The sequence below is a fragment of the Chiloscyllium punctatum genome, chromosome 6, assembly GCF_047496795.1.
Source record: "Chiloscyllium punctatum isolate Juve2018m chromosome 6, sChiPun1.3, whole genome shotgun sequence".
In the NCBI taxonomy this organism is placed as follows: Eukaryota; Metazoa; Chordata; class Chondrichthyes; order Orectolobiformes; family Hemiscylliidae; genus Chiloscyllium; species Chiloscyllium punctatum.
The window spans coordinates 48,053,269-48,071,353 of NC_092744.1; the positions used below are offsets into that span (position 1 = coordinate 48,053,269).

General features: G+C 43.0%; 1 protein-coding gene across 3 annotated transcripts in view; it reads left to right on the forward strand.

The window, feature by feature from the left end:
• The first annotated feature begins 6,828 nt into the window (after window positions 1-6,828).
• The window catches only part of tbl1xr1a (TBL1X/Y related 1a), a 179,464-nt gene continuing 168,207 nt past the window's right edge, over window positions 6,829-18,085 (forward strand). For 2 of the 3 annotated variants that reach the window (XM_072572589.1, XM_072572588.1), the window contains exon 1: window positions 6,829-7,183. The gene's annotated coding sequence lies outside the window, so the exon portion shown is untranslated. The remainder of the gene's footprint in view (window positions 7,184-18,085) is intronic. The other variant, XM_072572591.1, reaches the window with a different exon arrangement.

Here is an 18,085-nt window from a genome sequence, read left to right on the forward strand (position 1 = left end):
GCTTAAAATTATATCCCACAATGACAAATCTATCATAATTCGCATACTGTTCCTAATTTCTGAATTGGGGTTGTATGTTCAAACTCTATTGCAGAGAATTGAATATAAAATCTCACCTAATATTACAGTATGGGAGTACTGCCATTTCAAAGTGCTGCCGAGTCTCTTGCATTCTATCAGTTGAAATCGGATGGCCTGACGTCATGAAAGTTTTTTTTTATTTAAAAATAAACCTTATTCATAAAATTATTTGGATCTCTATACAATTGGTCATGCTATTCTTGTGCACACATTACATTGCTTTACATACTGACATCAAAATTTATTTTTCCTATATACAAGTCTGTACATTTACTATCCAGCTCTTCTGCTGAGGCGACAGCAGAGCCGAAATGACATGGTGGGCCCCCTGTTCTTCTTAGGCAAGCAGATGTTACACGGAGGTCTTTTTCAACCGTGCCTTGGCGTAAGCTGCCCCAAGCTTCAGTGCAGCCCGCATCACGTAGTCCTGGACCTTGGAATGTGCCAGTCTGCAACACTCAGTCAGGCTCAACTCCTTCAGCTGGAAGATCAACAGGTTTCAGACCACCCAGTGTCCTTCACCGATCTGATGATCCTCCAGGCACAGTTGATGTTCGTCTCGGTGTGCGTCCCGGGGAACAGACTGTAGAGCATGAAGTTCCGCGTCATGGTGCTGCTCGGGACGAACCTCAACAAATACCACTGCATTCCTCTCCAGACTTCTTCTGCATAGGCACATTCCAGAAGGAGATGTGTGACAGTCTCAACCCCCCCGCAGCAGCTTCGAGGACAGTGTGCGTTGCGGGAGAGAGTCCATGCATGCATAAAGGATCTCACAGGCAGAGCCCTTCTCATCACCAGCCAAGCCATGTCTTGGTGCTTGTTGGAAAGTTCTGGTGATGAGGCATTCTTCCAAATGGCTTTGTCAGTCTGCTCAGGGAACCGCTCGACTGGATCCGCCCTCTCCTTTTTCCGAAGGGTTTCAAGGACACTACGTGCTGACTACTTCCTGATGGACTTGTGATCAAAGGTGTTTTTCTTCATAAACTTCTCCACGAAGGACAGGTGATATGGAACGGTCCAACTACTCGAGCGTTCCGCGGCAGCGAGGCCAGGCCCATCCATTGCAACACCGGGGACAGGTAGAACCTCAGTATGTAGTGACATTTGGTGTCTGCGTACCGGGGATCCATGCACAGCTTGATGTAGCCACACACAAAGATGGCCATCAGGGTGAGGGTGACATTGGGTGCATTTTCTCCCCCATTGCCCAGATCTTTATACATCGAGTCCCTTTGGACCCAGTCCATCTTTGATCTCCATATAAATTGGAAGATGGCCCGGGTGACTGCAGCGGCACAGGTTCTGGGAATAGGCCAGACCTGTGCCACGTATAACAGCAATGATAGTGCCTCACACCTGATGACCAGGTTTTTTCCCACGATGGAGAGTGACCGTAGCTTCCATCTGCCCAGTTTCTGCCTCACTTTGCTGATATGCTCCTCCCAAGACTTGGCACATGCCCCAGCCTCCCCGTACCAAATACCCAGCACTTTCAGGTCGTCGATCCTGACGGTGAAGGGGATCGAGGATTGGTCGGCCCAGTTCCCGAAGAGCATGGCCTCGCTCTTGCCCCGGTTACCTTGGCCCCCGAGGCCCGTTCGAACTGGTCACATATGCACATCAGTCTGTGCACGGACAGCGGATCCGAGCAGAAAACGGTGATGTCATCCATGTACAGGGAGGCGTTAACCTGCAGGCCCCCGCTGCCAGGAATAGTCACCCCTCGTAGGCTCGCATCCTTCCTGATGGACTCGGCAAATGGCTCTTTGCAGCACAGAAACAAGGCAGGAGAGAGATGGCAGCCCTGCCTGACTCCAGATCTGACTGGGAAGCTATCTGATTCCCACCCATTAATTGAGACTGCACTGACAATGTTGGTATAGAGCAGTCTGATCCAATTGCAGATTTCCTCCCCACAGCCCATTTTGGAGAGAACATTTCTCATATACGTGTGTAATATTGTGTCAAAGGCTTTCTCCTGGTCCAGGCTGCTCAGGCAGGTGTCCAACCCTCTGTCCTGCACGTAGGCGAACGTATCTATGAGGGGTACGAGACTCTCAGCGATCTTCCTGCCCGGTACAGCACAGGTTTGGTCAGGGTGAATCACCGACCCCAGAGTAGACCTGACACGGTTGGCGATAACCTTTGACAAAATTTTGTAATCCAATTTCTGAGTTCCTCCCTCTCCCCCTTCCGCTTGTAGACGAGGGTGATGATGCCTTTCCTCATGGATTCATTCATGGTACCTGCCAGAAGCATACTGACATACACCTCCAGCAAGTCCCACAGAGCGGAATAGAGCTCGACAGGTAAGCCGTCGCTTCTGGGAGTTTTATTCTTTTCGAAGGACTCGAGGGCCTTGGTCAGCTCGTCCAGAGATAGCGGCTGGTCCAGTTTCTCCTGTGTTCCATTGTCTAAGACCTCCGTGATAGAGGATAGGAACGACTGGGAGGCCACGCTGTCGGTTGGCTTCGAGTCATACAGACTGGCATAGAAGGATTTGCTGATCCTCATGACGTCAGCCTGAGATGACGTTATTGAGCCATCTTCTTCCTTCAGGCTGCTAAACTCGGAGCTCTCTTTGTGCATCTTCTAGAAGAAGAAACGTGAGCACGTCTCATCCTGCTCCACCGAGTGGACCCTGGACTGGAAGATTACCTTGGAGGCCTCCGAGGCAAAGAGTGAGGCTTGCTGGCCTGAAAGGTACTATGGTTGAGATTTTGATTTTCCTGAAACTCATCTATTTTCCTAGAGTTAAAACTCAGACCTAGTATCAATGCAAGCATCCTTTGATTGCAGTGTACCCTTTTGTGCCTAATTGTAAGAATTTTTTGTACCTCCATCATTTCTTGTAAAACTGATTGTGTGAGCCATTTTTCCTGATGGAGTAATTCTTGGAGAGTACTCATGCACTTCTAAAAATGCCATTGTACAACTGGCTTTTCACAGGCTTGTGAAGAGCTGGGTGTGACTACATTTAAATTCCTCTTTTTCCTTCTCATTAGCAAACACTTAGCCTGTTGCTCCCTTTCCACAATGGCACAGCTGAATTCTGTGGTGAACTTCCATAACTTTGAACCTTGCTGTTTTATTTAAGATGTCTTAATATTTAAGTGGCACTGCTGGGAAAAGCAGAAAGCATCTAAAATTTCTAAGATGGCTAATTTGTTGTTTTCCAAGTAATTGTTCTCCCATCTCAAATGCTAAGTTGAATTTTGAATCTCTGAACACATTGTAGATTGAGGGTTATACACATTGTATGGTTCCATGTCACAACCACCACCACCTTTTTTTGTATGACTCCAATCAATAGACATTTTTCTCCTGATAGTCACTGACTACAGTATTGCTAGGGCTTCTTGACTGCATGTTTAGTCAAATGTTATTTCGATGTCAACAGCAATTGTTTTCTCACATCATCTTTGGAATTGAGTTGTTTGTACATGTTTGGATCAAGGATGTAATGAACCCAGGAGCTAAGTTGTCCTCATGGAATGCAAATTGAGCTTCCCTTAGCAGGAATGTTGCTTAGTAGCACTGTTGATGACCACCATGCATCACTCTTTTGCTAATGGTCAAGTGTAAATGGATGAGGTGACATTTAAGTGGACTAGCCTGTCTTTTTTCTTGGTGAATAAATCATACCTAAGCAATTTTCCACATTGTTGGATAGATGTCAGTGTTGTAGCTGTACAGGAATAGCAGGCTCAGGGTGTAGCTAACTCTGGACCTAAAGCCATATGTTTCACTTGTTCTTTAATATCACGTGGAATGAATTGGCTGAAAGCTGGCATCAATGACAAGGCTGAGGACCTTGTGAGGAAGCTGAGATGGATATTCCACTTGACACTTCTGGCTGGAAATGGTGTACAGGAAAAAGGGGGATTTGTTTTTAAAATAAGGCAAAATGAAAATCATGGGTGATTTTAATCTATATACAGATTGTACAGATCAGATCGTGGGATGGGCGCTTGTGACACAATGGTAGATACCACCTCTGAGCCAGTTAGTCTGGGTTAAATTCACATCTGCTTCACGGGTGTGTAATAAAACTCTGAACAGGTTGATTCCAAAATATTAACAAATTAGATCAGCAACAAAATCTTGGAAAACGAGCTTGTAGAGATTTTGGCACAATTTCTTGGAGCAGTATGTTCTAGAGCAAGCTAAAAAGCAGGCTATTCTAAACTTAGTAGTGTGCAATTAGGCAGGTTTAATGAATGAACCAATAGTAAGAGAGCTATGAGGTAACATTGATGTAAAATGACCCAATTTCATGATCAGTTTCAGAATGAGAAGAATGCAATCTAAGACTAGTGTTTTGAACTTAAAATTAAAACAATTATAAAGGTATGAAGGTGATTTTGGAAGATGTGGTAAGGGTAACTTGACAGAAGTGCAATGGCAAACACTTATATTGCTTAGCATTCAGCAAAGTCATTTTCATTAACTCCTCTATTCGAGAAAGTAAGAGGAAAGAAAGACACTATGAACTGAATGAACCATCCCTGGTGTACTAACAAAAATCCCACATAGTTTTCAATAGAAAGAAAAGCAGAGTCTGTAAAGATTAAACTGAACAGAAGGAATAAAAGTTACAAGGGAGAAATTAGTGTATATGAGAAAGCTACTTAGAAATATAAAAATAGTTCGTAAAGGCTTCTACAAGTATTTTAAAAAGGGTAACGATAACTAATGTGAGCATGGATACCCTAGAAAGTGTGTTTGTGGAATTAATAATGGGAAAGAAGGAAATAGTGAAAAGAGCGCTCTTATTTTGTGTCTTTTTATTGGAACTAACACCCTGAACTAGTTATCAATTAGGGGTGAAAGGAAGGGAGAGTTATAAAACACTTACAATCAAAAGGGCAAACATATTGGGAAAACTAAAGGCTGACAGGTCACCATGACTTTATGGACTTCATCCTTGGATCTTAAAATAAGTAGCTGCAGAGATAGTTGATGCATTAGTTAGAATTTTCCAAAATTCCCTTGATTCTGGAATGATCCCATCAGACCGGAAAGTTGCAAATGTAATTCCCCTAATCGAGAAAGTAAGTAGATATAAAGTAGCTAACTACAGACCTGTTAGCCTAGCATTTGTTCAAATGTAGTACTTAGAAAATTTTAATGCAATTAGGCAGAATCAACATGGTTTTCAAAAGTCATGTTTCAATAATTTACTAATTATTTGGAGGAAGTAACAAAGAGGTAAACAAAGGTGATACTGTAGATATTGGACTTGGATTTCCAAAAGACTTTTGAGAAGGTGTCATATCAAAGGGAAAAAAAGAAAATAAGAGCTCAGGATGTGTGGACAGCATATTATCATGGATGGAGGATAGGAGGCAGAGAATAGGATTAAGTGGGTCAATTTCAGGCTAGCAAACTGTAACCAGTGGCCTCTCACAAGTATAGGTGCTGGTATCTCAATTATTTACAAAACCAATCAATAATTTGGTTAAAAGGACAGAATGTATTGTCATTAACTTTGCTGATGATACGCAAGGGTAGGAGACTAAATTGTGAGGCACACAGAGTCTACAAAAGGATTCCCTGACACTCCAGGGAAAATAGCCCAGTCTATTCAGCCTCTCCTTTTAGTTCAAATCCTCCTAACAAATGAATTTTCTTTTAATATTCATGGTATGTGCATGTGACTGGCCAGGCCAGCATCTATTGCCCATCCCTACTTGCCCTTGAGAAGGTTCTTGTTGCAGTCCATTTGGTATAGGTAGGAGGGGGAGAGGGAGAGGGGTGGAGGTGGAGAACCAGAACTTAAAAATAAGGTGTCTCCCATTTAAGATGGAAATTAGATTCTTTTTTTCTGAGGATTGTTGGCTTGTAGACTCTCTTTCCCAAGAAGCAGTGAAGGCAGTCTCATCAAACAGATTCTTGATTGATGAGGGAGTTAAAGGGTATTTTGAGTAAACAGGAAAGTGGAGTTGAAAGCACAACCTGAGCAGCTTATCTGCATTCCTAGTTCTGAGATATCATATTGCGCTCTTCAAACGTCTGCTTAAACTCTGAATACTTTCTGATTACCCATGATAGTCTCTGAATCATATCTGAACCCATGCTGGTTCCACACATTTTCCAATAATAGTCAATGGATGGCAATGAGGAGCAGGGTTGCTTATGAATTTTTCTCATTCAGCTCAGGGTTAATTACATTATTCAAAATCTGACTTGTTGTAACCTAAGTGTATACTGAATGAGCCTGCAGTGCTGTATTACATCATTCAAGGACACTTATGACATTATAATTGTGGGGACTGGATAATGGAGGATATAAAAATTATTTATTTTATTATCGTGAAGGAAATCTGACTGTTACTAAGACTATGATAATTAGTAATGTTTGAGGATTCAGTAGCTCCATATAAGGGGCCAATGGGTGGTCCAGATGGTGGGATTGCACTGTATATTTTTGACAGGCAATGAGCATTCACTAAAGAACAACCTTCCACAATTTAAAAAAAAGATTGTGTCAAATGGGTGATTGTTGCAACTTATTTTACTGGGCCGTGGCAGGTTTAGAAAAAAAAAGGAAAAGGATCGTTTATGCTGAATGTGTTGGCAGTGAGTGGTTGTGTTGGAGGGGTGTTCAGGAGGCAGTGTAAAGTGAGAGTTGGTGTTTCTCTGGTGCAGTTGTCTCCTCCCTGTGTGATACAATGAGAGCCCTGTTGCTGTAAGTGAGCCATTTGCGCGGGCCGGGTCACCAGTGGCTGCCAGGCCAGAGAAGTGGGGGGAGGAGAGGGAAAGGCAGACGTTTGCATGGCACTGAACGTTTGGCTGTGTTCAGCCTGACGTTCTCCTCGGCACTCACCAAGCAAGTCGCTGCAGTTGTTTTTTTTTGAAAATATCTTCCTGGGACCGTATTATATCCCGGCGTCCTGCAAGCCCGCTATCTATCTCAGCCTTGGCACGGATGCGGAGTTTTTTATATCCAGAAATTTCCACTATAACCGCCTTTTTAAAGCCTTAACCTCCCGAGGGAGGGAGGGAGGGTGGTGGTGGTGGTGGGGGGAAGGGAAGGAACAACAACAGGAGGCCGCCCAGCAGCCGGGAGGAAGAGGCCGAGTGTCTGCGGTTCCTGGTGAGTGAGCCTCGGGCCCCGCGTACCGACTGCTACCCGGGGAGCAGGCTGCGAGAGGCGGGAGTGGGGGAGGGGAGGTGTCGGTGAACCTGGGGGGGTTGGTCTGAGGCGTTAGGCCGCGGTTGGGGGGGGAGGGGGGGAGGCTCAATGTCTCACTCTTCGGCCGCCGCCATGGTGACCTCCCTCGGAGTGAGGGGCCTTCCCGAGCCCGGGCTGAAGCGGGCGGTGGCGGCTCCCTGCAAGAGGGGGAGGAGGGGGGGGGGTTGCTTTTGTGGGTGAAGGGGCCTTAGGCCCCGGTCTGGGCCTCAGCAGCCCGCCACCCCGGCCTTGGCTGCAGGGCGGTGCGGGAGAATCGGCGGAGGCTCCCCTAGGGGCCTGCACTCGTGCTGTGGGGGGAGGGGAAGCGTTTGAAGAAAAGCTGAAACCCACATGCTGCTGCTGCTGCTCTGACTGACACTGGAGCTGCAAGAGTTCCTTGTCTGGAGTTGAACTAAACGGTGAATTTAGTGAAGAGATCCACTGGAGTTTAAACTGACTTCAAAGTTGTGGCTTTGTTGCTACCTGTAGTATTTGCAATGTTCGCTGCCCCCCCCCCCTTCAAATACTTAACAATATTGTACCATGTCAATTACTTGCTGATTATGCTTTTTTCTTAATGTAGCGATTGCTGTTTGTAATTTACATAATGGATTATATAATTGCCAGGACACCAGCATTTCCACAAAACCAAGAACTCAACTTTTTTTTGCAGAAGCTACATGCTTGCGCAGTGTAAAACTGGACACTTTTTTTGTCTTGAGCACAAAAATCAGTTTGTAATTCGATTTCCTCTTGTTGAACTCTGAGTTCAGAAATTGGGATCAAAAAATTGTTCTGTAAATTGTAGGCTTGCTTTTTTAACTGTAATGGCATTGATGGAATAAGTTTTTAACAAAAGGGGTTATAATTTCTGACCAGATCATGTAAAATTAATATTTCATGTGAAATGACTGTACTTGAGGAATGTTACTTCTGTAAATTATACTGTCTTACATGCAAGTTAAGAAAACTTCTAAAACTTATCATTGATTGAGCCAATTTATGGATTAAATGAATGCTTGAAATTACAATTCTTCAACTTCTACAAATAGTGTGTGGGTTTGTTTTGGTATTTAGGAAAGTGCAATAATCCTCCTTCAGTTGATCTATTTTTGCTTTATGATGTGCTACGCTTAGATTTTAAAATATACTGCACACAACACTTTGCAGCAGTTAAATGATCATTTTTCTTTCATACAATCCGGATGAATTATTTTCCTGTGGGAGATGGGAGGGGTGTTGGGTACACTGAATTTGGGGAGTCAAAATAGTTTGTTACGACTGAACAACCAGAAAAGATTTACATATATTACATTTCTTTTCATTGTACTTCTGATTGTATGTTTTCTACCCTCTGCAGTTTAACTTGCCCGATTTATCCAAATTCGGTATTGCCCATTTTTCATGTGTTAGTGATGGCTGCATCTTGTGATAGCACATGGGTACGTTGTCATCAGTTCACCATATAATGTACTCATGAATCATTGCCTATCTATACAGTACTAGTTAGGACATAAGGTTTCTTGACTTCAGCAACAATTTGTACTTGCTATAAAATCTTTAAAATAAAAACACATCTTGAGATACTTGACAAGAGCATAATCAATTTGACAGTGATTTACGAAAGGTGACATTAGATGAGCCAAACTTTATTCAAAGACATAGCTTTTAGCAGATTTTTATAGGAAAGGCAGAAAGATCGGGGAAGCAAGTCCATGGCTTAGGACCAAGGCAGCTTAAGGTGTGCCCATCAGCGGTGGGTAAATTAAAATCGTATTTAGTGGAAGTTCTGAGGAAAAGTCATCAGACCCGAAACATTTAACTGTCATTTCTCTTTACCGATACTGAGTTTTACCAGCAAATTCTGTTTTTGTTTCATATTTGTTGGAATTGAGGGAGTACAGATATCTGAGGATTGTGCAGCTGGGAGAGGTTACAGAGGTAGAGTGGGGAAATGGCATGCCCGGGACTTTGAAAATCAAAGTATTGCTTGACTCTGAACCAGTATCAGTAAATGAGCGAGCATAAATGGGACTTGGTGTGAGTAAGTACGTGGACAGCAGAGTTTTGGATGACCTCAAGTTGAAGGTACCCCGTGGCAGGCTAATGCAAAAACTACAGAGGTATGGCATTGAGGGTGCATTAGAGGTTTGGATTAGGAATTGGCTGGCTGGAAGGAGACAGAGGGTAGTAGTTGATGGTATAGATTCATCTTGGAGCGCAGTTACTAGCGGTGTTCCACAAGGATCTGTTTTGGGACCATTGCTGTTTGTCATTTTTATAAATGACCTGGAGGAGGGGCTTGAAGGCTGGGTGAGCAAGTTTGCGGATGACACGAAAGTCGGTGGAGTTGTGGACAGTGAAGAAGGATGTGGCAGGTTATAGTGCGATATAGATAAGTTGCAGAGCTGAACAGTAAGGTGGCAAATGGAATTCAATGTAGCTAAGTGTGAAGTCATTCACTTTGGTAGGAGTAACAAGAAGATGGATTACTGGGCTAATAATGGTAGACTACTTGGTAGTGTGGATGAGCAGAGGGATCTTGGTGTCCATGTACACAGATCTTTGAAAGTTGCCACCCAGGTAAATAGTGCTGTGAAGAAGGCATATGGTGTACTGGGCTTTATTGGTAGAGGAATTGAGTTCCGGAGTCTTGAGGTCATGTTGCAGTTGTATAAGACTCTGGTGCGGCCTCATCTGGAGTACTGTGTGCAGTTTTGGTCGCCATACTATCGGAAGGATGTGGAGGCATTGGAATGAGTGCAGAGGAGGTTTACCAGGATGTTGCCTGGCATGGTAGGAAGATCGTATGAGGAAAGGCTGAGGCACTTGGGGCTTTTCTCATTGGAGAAAAGAAGGTTTAGGGGAGATTTGATAGAGCTGTACAAGATGATTAGGGGTTTAGATAGGGTTGACAGTGAGAACCTTTTTCCGCGTATGGTGTCAGCTGTTACTAGAGGGCACAGCTTTAAATTAAGGGGTGGTAGGTATAGGACAGATGTTAGGGGTAGAATTTTTACTCAGCGGGTTGTGAGTTCATGGAATGCCCTGCCAGTAGCAGTGGTGGACTCTCCCTCTTTATGGTCATTTAGGCGGGCATTGGACAAGCATATGGATGTTATTGGGCTAGTGTAGGTTAGGTAGGCTTTGGTCAGCGCAACATCGAGGGCCGAAGGGCCTGTACTGCGCTGTATTTTTCTATGTTCTATGTTCTATGAAGTGTAGAAATGTGGGAGACCTGCAGAGAGTGTGTTCAAATAGTTAAAACTAGTGTCAACAAAGACACAGATGAGGGTTTGAGCAACAGATGAGCTGAAGTAGAATGGAGCTAGGTGATGATACAGAGGTGAAATTAGGTGGTCTTGCTTGTGGAGCCATGTATAATTGATAGTTCCTCTAAGGTCCAAATATGATGCCAGGTTGTGACTGTTCTGGTTTAGTCTCCAAGCAGTTTCGGCGAGCGTGTTAGTCAGTAACTAAGGGTCAGGGTTTGCAGCACACATTGTAACCAGTGGTTTTGGTCTTCCCAAAAGCTGAGGAGCCTTCTGTTTATCCAGCACAGAATGGCAAATCAGCAGTGTGATAATTCAGCAACAGTGGTGCAGACAGTAGAAAGTGTGATGATGTAGAGCTGTATATTGCAGACGCATGTGTGATATTGGGCACTGTTGTCGAGGGGCAGTATCCCTTTCTTGTATATCTGATCCTGATTCCTTGCAGTTACTATAACAGAATGGGAATTTTTTTTCAATTAACATACTGACTTGTTATGACAACCTCTGGGTCAGATCGGACTTGAACTTGGACTTTCTGGCCCAGAGATAGGAACATTATCACTGTCACAAGACTAAGAGTAGGAATTGTATCATGATTATAGCCTATGAACCTTAATCCTTAGGAGTTTCCAAAATTGATAATTTTGTATAAATCAGGCATACATTTGCATCACTCTTAATGGGTAAGCAGAGAGTGGGTGGGGAATTCATTGCTGTTAGTTGCTTGTGAAAATGAATTGGTTTATCTACATCAACAGTAGAGTTAAAATCAGTGTATAATGCACAGTTGATATCTGTCCCAAATTTATATTTTAAAATATAGATGGTAGAATATAAACTGGTCGACGTAACTTCGAGGGCCGAACGGCCTGTACTGCGCTGTAATGTTCTGTATTCTAGAATGTTCCTGTAAATGACCTCAGTCAGTTTGGAACTTAATTGTGAATCTTGAGCTAATGTTTCAATCATTTGGTACTTTTGTGGTTTGTTTGTTTGGGTCACAGGAGACAGGAGTGGTGTGAATTATCATGCATTATTCAGCTGGCCGGGTTTTCTCGTGTCAGATTTTTAGTAGACAAATGAAACTTCCATCTGACCTCAGAGGAAACTCCAATCTACTCTAGCCTAGTATTTACGGTACCTATACACCACTTAGTTAGAGTCTTTGTTCATCTAGGAAGCGCCAAAGAAACTTTGTGTCATAGCTCGCCCTTTATTGATGGACACTGGTGTTGAAGGTTATGGAGGGCACATGGGCAAGTTGAGTTTGAGACTACTCCATATCAGACAAGATCTTCTTGAATGGTGGAGCAGGCCTGAAAGGCTGAATGACCTACTTCTCCTGTAGTCTTGTGGGACTGACATTAAGTGGACACCAGACCCAGCTAGCCACTTAAGGAAATTCCTGTGCTTCATTTTGTGTGAGGTCAAGCTGAAGAGAAGATTAATGCTTAATCCTTTTGCTTAGTCATTCTAAAACTGTGTTGGCCAAGAATGGAAATCTTGAGGTGGAAAATTTGGTGAAATGTGCTAATGGATGAGAAGCAGACTGAAGGTGGCGTCTACTATATAGTGAGTATCCTTGTCTTGTTGTGTTTTGCATCCATTGGTGTGGCAGTATATTCACAATTCTCAAGCCTCAAACTATAAGGGACTGATTTTATGATTTTTAATGTTGTAAATGATATTTTTGCTTGGTCATTACTTCCACCATCAAAGTTGAGTGGGTGTGATGGTTTTTGTCTTTGTTTGGTACTCTGTTAACAATAGATCTACAATAATTAATAGACAGATGTCAACAAACTTGTTGAGATGAAATGAGTCCAATCAAAAATTTATTTTATTTTGAAAATTCAGATCCAGATTCTGGATCCTGAGGATTTTTTGAAGAATTCATTAACATTGGGGAAAATTCACTTTTAGATAAATGTTGTACTGTGTTTTATTTAAAATGTTGTGGAGTGTCTCTGTTGCTGTGGTGCACTTTATCACAGCTGTCAAAATATGAGCAGAATTTCCAGAGGAGGAGGTTGGCTATGGAATGATCTGAAGCCTTAATGAGGTGAAAGTTTTCTTTTGTTGGAAAATCTTTTGTGGAACATGCAGGCAGGGAAAAGCCTTAAGGAGCTGTGTACTATAATTGTAGTAATATTGAGTTAATACACTGAAGAGGTGTGTGCTGTACTGAGTGCACTCTTGTTTTCAGTGTCTGACGTAGGGAGCCTTTGACTGTACTTGTATTGTCCTTAGGAGCTGGTCTTTTTAGATTATAGAATATGGAATACAGGTTAGAGATGTACATGCGCATGCTGATCTAATTGTGTGTTTAACTTGATACAGCAGAAGTCTTAATTTGACAAGGTTCATCGTCCCACGTTTAGGGGCCTTGTAGTGCTGTTTGTTTGGGCTATTTGCATTTATGGAGACAGTTGATGGTGGGACAGTCCAGCATTTGCTTTTGATAATATGCTACAAATGTGTGTTATGGGTCTGTGTCTACTATGTCTAATCTACATTGAAAAATTCAGAAGCCTAGTGCACACTTGTGTCATAAGTTTATTAACTGAAAATTTGATGTTAAGTCATGGGTATATTGTAAGGCATTTACATAAATCTATAAATGGATGAATCGGTGGTCAGTGAAATTCAGCACAAACCACTGCCTGTAAGAGGGAAAAATTGTTGCCATGCATGTAATTTGGATGATGTAAAAAAAAGCTAAATGTAAAATAGAATGGGTTCACAGATAGGGTAGTGACATAAACTAAATGAGTAGTGGACAAATGTGCCATGCTGAAATTGTGTAGCACAATGGGCAATCATGCACTTTGAGTATTCTAGCGATATTTTATTGCCAAGGTGCAAGGGAATATTGAAGCTATATAAGTATTGGAAGGGAATGCCAGAAAGCTAGTTTGAAGTGTCAAAGTAATGAACGGAAAGGGGATAAAAGGGAAGAGAAATTGACACCACAAGGGTTATTTCTTGAATTATATGATATTAAGTACCATTAATTAAGTTCACCCTTTTAATGTGCGTGCGGATTTTAGAATAAGAGACAAAGAATGATGGACTAAATTTTGATATTTTGAAGAACATTTTCAAGCAAAAGCGTTTGACATCTGGACTGATTTCGTAGGCAGGATCACGAAGGAAAAAGCCCTATGTTCTCGCAACACAACACCATTCCTCCACCCTCAAACGTGTGTCTGTGCGCACACAGTAGTTCATAGCATCAAATACGACTTTTTTTCTATATAGTACTATGTGACTTAAGTTGGACTAAATGGGCACCCTTACAGTATTTGTTTTGTACAATTATTTTAAAAAGCTGTCAAGTAACTTGTTTGGAAATTCCTTAGATTTGTATATTTGTGGATTCTTTTGCAGTAGAGCTTTAGGAAGCCATTGAATGTCGGTGGCCATTTTGATTTTTACTGGACATAGCTTAAATTGATAGGTCTTGTCTTAAATTCATAACAATACACTATGTTAGTACCACTCATTCCCAATGTATTGCTTTTGAATGCACCTGACCAAGACTGGTTTTTTAGCAATTGGGCTTTGATCCCTCGCAGATTTTTCTTCAGATTGCAGTCAGCTGTGAGATGCATAGGATCTTGTGCTGTGTAAAATCAGGAGCTACAAGAATAACACTGAATCTACTGCACTGAAACTTGTTTTTAAACATTCTACGAATCTACTGTTTGAATACAGACTTTGATTTTAGAGCTACTGCATTGCAGCCTAAACCTTTTAAACCTGCTGTATCTGGTCAGTTTGTTTTGGCATTCACGACATTTCCTGGCATTCACGACATTTCCCGGCACTCATGACATTTCCCGGCATTCAGTAGATTGCTGATTTAATGCACTGCAAAGTGATCTTGCGGTGCTGGTTTGTAAGGAATGTAAAGTCACTCATGCCATCCTTTGTGACTGTGGTGGTAATTTATCCCTCTCCATTATTCTTGACACAATTAACAATAAGGGGAGGCAATGGCCTAGGGGTATTATTGCTGGATTGTTAATCCAGAGACTGGATTAGTGGTGCTGGAAGAGCACAGCAGTTCAGGCAGCATCCAACGAGCAGCGAACTCGACGTTTCGGGCAAAAGCCTGATGAAGGGCTTTTGCCCGAAACGTCGATTTTGCTGCTCGTTGGATGCTGCCTGAACTGCTGTGCTCTTCCAGCACCACTAATCCAGTATTTGGTTTTCAGCATCTGCAGTCATTGTTTTTACCTTGTTAATCCAGAGACCCATGTTTGAATCCCACAATGGCAGATGATGGGTTTGAATTCAATAAAAATCTGGAATTAAGAGTCTACTGATGACCATGAATCTACTCTGTATTGTTGGAAAAATCCCTCGTGTTCACTAATGTCCTTTAGGTAACTGCCATACTAACCTGGTCTGGCCTATACATGACTAGAGACCTGCAGCAATGTGGTAGACTCTTAATTACCCTCTGGGCAATGAGGGTTGGATAAGTCAGTAATGCCCTCATTATATGAGTGAATTAAAAATACATACACCATCTTCCTCCCAAAGCTGAAAACAACAAATGCTGGAGATCCACAGTGTGGGTCAGGTAGCATCTATGGAGAGAGAGCAAGCTAACATTTTGAGTCTCCTACCAGTGCTCCACTCTATTGTCTTGCTGAGTGGGATTGCACTTGCATAGTCCCATTTTTATTTATTCTGTCATAGCCAGCGAGTCATCTCCAATTGATTGTCTTCCCACTTCCAGGCTATTGCTGTTGATGTCCTACAAGGATCTATCCTGATCCTCTCCCATTTTGCATTTATGGTGCCCCTCAGTGATATCATTTGAAACCACAAGGTCAGCTTTGAGGTTGTACTCTGACACTCCGAACCTCCTCACCACCATCCTTCAACTGTCCACCAATTGTCAGCTTGCTTGGTAAGCATCCACTGCTGGTGGAGAGGAGTTTAGAGTCAGAGATGGACAGCATGGAAACAGACCCTTTGGTCCGACTTGTCCATGCCGACCAGGTATCCTAAATAAATCTAATCCTGTTTGCCAGCATTTGGCCTGTATCTCTCTAAACCCTTATTATATACCCATCCAGATGCCTTTTAAATGTTGTAATTGTATCAGTCTCTACCACTTATTCTGGCAGCTCATTCCATACATGTACCATCCTCTGTGTGAAAAAGTTGCACCTTGGGTCCCTTTTATACCTTTCCCCTCTCACCTTAAACCTATGCCCTCGGGGGTTTGGACGCCTCCACCCCTGGGAAAATACCTTGTTTATTTAATCTATCCATGCCCCTCATGATTTTATAAAGCTGTATAAGGTCACCCCTCAGCCCCCAATGCTCCAGGGAAAATGTCTCCAGCCTATTCAGCCTCTCCCAATAGTTCAAACCCTTCACACCTGGCTTTATCCTCGTAAATTCTTCTCTGAACCCTTTCAAGTTTCACAACATCCTTCCTATAGCAGGGAGACCAGAATCACTCGCAGTATTCCAATAGTGGCCTAACCAATGTCCTGTGCAGCTGCAACATGACTTTCCAACTCCTATACTCACTGCACTGACCAATAAAGTCAAGCATGCCAAATGCCATCTTCACTATCCTATCTACCTGCCACTCCACTTTCAAGCAACTATGAACCTGCACTCCACAGTCTCTTTGTTCATCAATACACCCCAGGACCTCCCCATTAAGCATATAAGTCCTGCCCTGATTTGCCTTTCCAAAATGCAGTAAACTCACATTTATCTAATCAAATTCCATCTGCTGCTACTCAGCTGATTGGCCCATCTGATCAAGATCATGTTGTACTTTAAGCTAACCACCTTTGTTGTCCACTGCACCATACCCTCTTTGTTCACATCCAAATGGTTTATATAAATGGTGAAAAGCAGTGGACTGAGCAGTGATCCTTGTCGTACACCACTGGTCACAGGCCTTCAGGCTGAAAAGCAACCCTCCACCACACTTTAATCATCTACCTTCGAGCCAGTTCTGTATCCAGATAGTTAGTTGTCCCTGTATTCCATGTGATCTAATCTAACCTAACCAACCATTCTACCATGAGGAACCTTGCTGAACGCCTTACTGAAGTCCATACAGATCAGGTTGACTGCTCTGCCCTCATCAATCCTCTTCGTTACCAGTACAAAATCTCAATCAAGGTTGTGAAACATGATTTTCCATGCACCAAGCCATGTTGACTATCCCTAATCAGTTTTTGTCTTAATAAATGGGATTGTGGGAGATATAGCAGTTTGGATCAGTAGTTGGCTTGCTCAAAGTAGACAGAGGGTGGTGGTTGATGGGAAATGTTTATCCTGGAGTCCAGTTACCAGTGGTGTACCGCAAGGGTCGGTGTTGGGTCCACTGCTGTTCATCATTTTTATAAATGACCTGGATGAGGACATAGAAGGATGGGTTAGTAAATTTGCAGACGATGCTAAGGTCGGTGGAGATGTGGATAGTGATGAAGGATGTTGTAGGTTACAGAGAGACACAGATAAGCTGCAGAGCTGGGCTGAGAGGTGGCAAATGGAGTTTTATTGTGGACAAGTGTGAGGTGATTCACTTTAGTCGGAGTAACTGGAATGCAAAGTACTGGGCTAATGGTAAGATTCTTGGTAGTGTAGATGAGCAGAGAGATCTCGCTGTGCATGTACACAGATCCTTGAAAGTTGCCACCCAGGTTGATAGGGTTGTTAAGAAGGCATGCAGTGTTTTAGCTTTTATTAGTAGAGGGATCGAGTTCCGGAACCATGAGGTTATGCTGCAGCTGTACAAAACTCTGGTGCGGCCACACTTGGAGAATTGTGTACAGTTCTGGTCACCGCATTATAAGAAGGATGTGGAAGCTTTGGAAAGGGCGCAGAGGAGATTTACTAGGATGTTGCCTGGTATGGAGGGAAGGTCTTACTAGGAAAGGCTGAGGGACTTAAGACTGTTTTCGTTGGAGAGAAGAAGGTTGAGAGGTGACTTAATAGAGACATATAAGGTAATCAGAGGGTTAGATAGGGTGGACAGGGAGAGCCTTTTTCCAAGAATGGTGACGGTGAGCACAAGGGGGCATAGCTTTAAATTGAGGGGTGGTAGATATAGGACAGATGTCAGAGGTAGTTTCTTTACTCCGAGAGTAGTGAGGGTATGGAATGCTTTGCCTGCAATGGCAGTAGATTCGGCAACTTTAAGTTGTCGTTGGACAAGCATATGGACGTACATGGAATAGTGTAGGTTAGATGGGCTTCAGATTGGAATGACAGGTCGGCGCAACATTGAGGGCCGAAGGGCCTGTACTGCGCTGTAAGGTTCTATGTTCTAGATACTTATATATCCTGTCCCTCAGCATTCCATCCAACAACTTGCCCATCACCGATGTCAGGCTCACCAGTCTATAGTTCCCTTGCTTTTCCTTACCACTTTTCTTAAATAGTGGCTCTACGTTAGCCAACCTCCAGTCTTCTGGTACCTCACCTCTGGCTATTGATATACAAATATCTCAGCAATGGGTCCAGTAATCACTTCCCTAGCTTCCCACAGATTTCTAGGTTA